Source organism: Cebus imitator, unplaced genomic scaffold, assembly GCF_001604975.1.
Source record: "Cebus imitator isolate Cc_AM_T3 unplaced genomic scaffold, Cebus_imitator-1.0 Scaffold990, whole genome shotgun sequence".
NCBI classification, from domain to species: Eukaryota; Metazoa; Chordata; class Mammalia; order Primates; family Cebidae; genus Cebus; species Cebus imitator.
In genome coordinates this window covers 80,506-84,548 of record NW_016108305.1, presented here as the reverse complement: position 1 = coordinate 84,548, position 4,043 = coordinate 80,506, and the positions used below count along the sequence as shown (strand labels likewise).

Genomic DNA, 4,043 nt, shown 5'->3' with positions numbered 1-4,043 from the left:
TTTTTGGGCTCCCACTCTATTCCTTTTATACAAACCTCACAGAATTTTAACTAGGAAGGCCAAGCCAGGTGGCTCACACCTGTAATCCCAGCACTTTGGGAGGCAGAGGCAGGTGGATCAATTAAGGTTGGGAGTTGGAGACTAACCTCACCAACATGGTGAAACTCCGTCTCTAATAAAAATACAAAATTAGCCAGGCACGGTGTCACACACCTATAATCCCAGCTACCGGGAGGCTGAGGCAGGAGAATCGCTTGAACCCAGAAGGTAGAGGTTGCAGTAAGCCAAGGTCACGCCATTTGCACTCCAGGCTAGGAAAAAGAGCGAAACTGATCTCAAAAAAAGAAAGAAATAGGAGAGACTTTAGACAGTAGTTTGTCCTTTATGATAGGAAACCTGAGAAAGAGAAAGGGAGAGTGTCTTGCCCCATGGTCACACAATGCACTCTGGCTTTTTCTGTTTTATTCACATTCAAAAGAATGTGTTGTCCATTAAGCTGATGTCACAGCTCACTCACTCACCAGCGACAGCCTGCTGTATGAAGATCTATGAGACAGACAACTTGGCTAGTTACACTCAGGCATTTGCTTGAGGTGATTCAACTTACAGAATAAAGCAAATAAAGCATCTAGAAAAAAAAAACCACCTCATCCTCCACCCCCCATCAAATGATGCCCGTGAGAATAAGTCCGAAGGGGACGGATGTAAAATGCTCCTGCCTAGCATGGTTGTGCCGTTTGTTCGCTGCACGAGGGCGCTTGGCCACGGGGGTGAGTGGGACTGAACATCCTCCCCGTGCTCCATGCTGAGCCACACACAAAGTCCCTCCAGCTATATTGTGGGGCCCTTCTGGACAGACAGGGAGCGCTTCTGAAAGTCCCACCTGCATGGAATTATTTTCAAGACCCCAGGTATGTGGTTTGCAGTGGTTCTGCTCACTGTGACTTTGGACTGAGGTACTCATTTAGTCCTAATTAAGACCAGAGAAGGACAATGTGAGAGACGTGGGAAATGGCAGCATCACTCACTGTCTTGTGCCTGTGTCTCCCCAGGGGCATTTCCAGACGTCTGCCACACAGGACATGCTCATCGAAAAGTGCGACTCAGGTACATTGGAGCAGGATTCATTGCTGTGGCCAGAGAAGGCAGAAGACATGCAAAATTAATATTTCCCTTTCTATCTTCTAGGGTGGCTTTTTCTGATTAAGATGGCCACTCTGGCTTAGGGATACGTACAGACCTCTCAGTGCCACACGCGTGAAAAACATGACACGGAAGCTGCATGACAAGGAGTCTTCCAATGAGGACGAGATCTTCAACAGGGACACTGCGTAAATGATGGGCCCTCACAGTTCCCATCTAAAATGAGGAGGGGGTGAGAAGCTTAATTCCTCCTTTCAACAGTCAAAACTTTGCCAATCAAAACCTTGTTATTATCCCAGTGACAGTGAAGCCCCAACAGAGAAGACTCCAACTGGAGGGTCTGCTGCTGAGGGGTAGGAGAGTGAGGCCCTGCCGTAGGAGAACACTGAGTGACCCCAGCCCACCTCAGGCCTCCTGCAAAATACTTATTTTTCTCATATCAAATAATATAATTCTAGCCATGCAGTATGACATTTAAATGTGTAGTTAAATATTTGTGCATAAATAACAAGGACCATCAGAAAGAAAAACAGTACTGAAGCCAGCGGCCCACAAATCCACCAGAGGCAGCAGGCAGAGGAAGCACATCCACCAGAGGCAGCGGGCAGGGGAAGCGCATCCACCGGAGGCAGCGGGCAGGGGAAGCACAGCAGGCAGGGGAAGTGCATCCACCAGAGGCAGCGGGCAGGGGAGGCACAGGGCCATCTTGCCCTTCTTTGTTTCCGAGTCTAATTAGTCACCCAGACCTGAAAACATACCCTCAGCGGGTGGAGATTTTACATTTAAATACCGTTGTTCTTGGTGCCTTCTCCCCTGGTTCATCAAGCACCAGTCATACAATACAACATACCTGACCTCCCACCCACAGGGAACCTCCCACCTCTGATCCTTGCTAGGGATCAGTTTCAGGGCCTCACAGATCAAGTGTGAGGTGTTAAATGTAGAAACATTAACTCGCCAGTCTAATGGGGAAACAGACATGTAAACAAACAAAGCAGGTACAGGCATTCCAGACATAACATTGTGTGCAAGGGCATGGTGGGGTGAAATAGGTGGAGGGGGCAGGTAGCACAAGACTTTGGCCCTGTGAGAGTCCCACGTACATCGGGGAGAATGATGGCAGAGGAGGCTTTAAGTAGTCAGAGATCTTGGGTACCTTGCACACTGGGCTCCTAGAGATGGGGTATACTCGAGAGTTTCAGGAACGGAAGAGGTCACATTTGCATTTCGAATTGCACATTTCATCAGTTTTGAGGAGCATGATGCTGGGAGCCTGAGATACTAATTACAGATTGATCATAAGAGACAGGACAAGAACCGAGATGTGGCAGTGCAGATGATAAGGAGAGAGAGAGGAAGCAAAGAGATCAACCAAGCTCTGACCTAGGTGCCCTAATGCCATTATCCAGGCTAGGAAATGGAGGGAAAGGGCAGATAATGAGCGTAGTCAAGCAAGCCTGGTCCAATGGCACTTGCAAGAGAAAGTGTCCAGAAGGCAGGCGAATAAACTAACTTGGTGCTCAGGTGGGAACTCGTCTAGATTTAGATCTGGCACTTTTAGACTGTGGCAGATAGTATGAGCGTGGCTAAGATCATCTAGGGAAGATTGGGTGGGAAGGCCAAAGCTTTGGGGAATGTCAGTATTTAATGAAGGTCATGGGGCCAATGAGGAGGGAGACTGAGAAGGGGTGTTTGGGCCAGCAGAGATTCTAGCCAACATGAAGATGTCTCAAGGTTTGTTTCTTCTGGGCCTGGGAGCCTCAGGCCCAGATCAAATTTTTGTTTGTTTTTATTTTTGAGACAGGATCTTGCTCCATTGCCCAGGCTAGAGTCCAGTGGCTCAGTCTCGCTGCAACCTCTGACTCCCTGGCTGAAGGGATTCTCCTTCCTCAGCTTCCTGAGTAGTTGGGATTACAGGCGTCTACTACCACACCCAGCTAATTTTTGTGTTTTGAGTAGAGACAGGGTTTCAACATGTTGGCAGCTTGGTCTCAAACACCTAATCTCAAATGATCTGCCAGCCTCAGCCTCCCAGAGTGCTGGAATTATAGGCATGAGCCACTATGCCCAGCCCAGAATTTTTATTTTTCTTATTTCAGTTGTGAGAATTGAATGAAACAGCGTATGGCACTCATTATGACCTGGTGCTAGGCTAAAAGCTTGGTAATAGTAGCTATTATTTTATCCAATAAATTATTGAGCACCTACTATATACAAAGCAGATAGTCTGCAGAGACTCAGGCTCCAGCTTCAGGGAGCCTACAGTCTAGGGGGCCACATTCTGCTATCCCTCCCTAAGGAGCATTTCTCATTAATCTTGGGCTTCTGCTGTGGGCTGGGAGCTTAGGTGTCCCCAGTGCACAGAAGTGCCACTTCTCCCCAAATCCCAAGGCACCATTGTTATTCATTACTTTTACAAATCTGATATCTAGGACCAGGTAGAGTGGCTCACACCTGTAATCCTAGCACTTTAGGAGGCTAAGTTGGGCTGATTGCTTGACCCAGTCTAGGCAAGATAGCCAAGCCTTATGTCTACAGAAAATTTACAAATTAATCTGGTGTGGGCCAGGCATGGTAGCCCATGCCTGTAATTCCAGCACTTTGGGAGGCTGAGGGGGGTGCATCACATGAGGCCGGGAGTTCAAGACCAGCCTGACAAACACGGAGAAACCCTGTCTCTACGAAAAGTACAAGAAAAATTAGCCAGGCATGGTGGCGCTTTCCTGTAATCACAGCAACTCAGGAGGCTGAGGCAGAATAATCGCTTGAACCTGGGAGGCAGAGGTTGTGGAGAGTCAAGATTGTACCATTGCACTCCAGGCTGGGCAACAAAAGCAAAACTCCATCTAAAAAACAAAAAAAAGTTAGCCTGGTGTGTGTGGTGGAATACACCTGTAGTC

General features: G+C 48.0%; 1 long non-coding RNA gene across 1 annotated transcript in view; it reads left to right on the top strand.

Annotated features, from left to right (window-relative positions):
• Positions 1 to 3,014, top strand: part of LOC108298543 — a 7,383-nt gene extending 4,369 nt beyond the window's left edge. Inside the window, exons 3-5 of the long non-coding RNA XR_005198768.1 lie at positions 1,053 to 1,107; positions 1,189 to 1,331; positions 1,443 to 3,014. This is a non-coding gene — a long non-coding RNA (uncharacterized LOC108298543). The remainder of the gene's footprint in view (positions 1 to 1,052; positions 1,108 to 1,188; positions 1,332 to 1,442) is intronic.
• Positions 3,015 to 4,043: the final 1,029 nt, after the last annotated feature.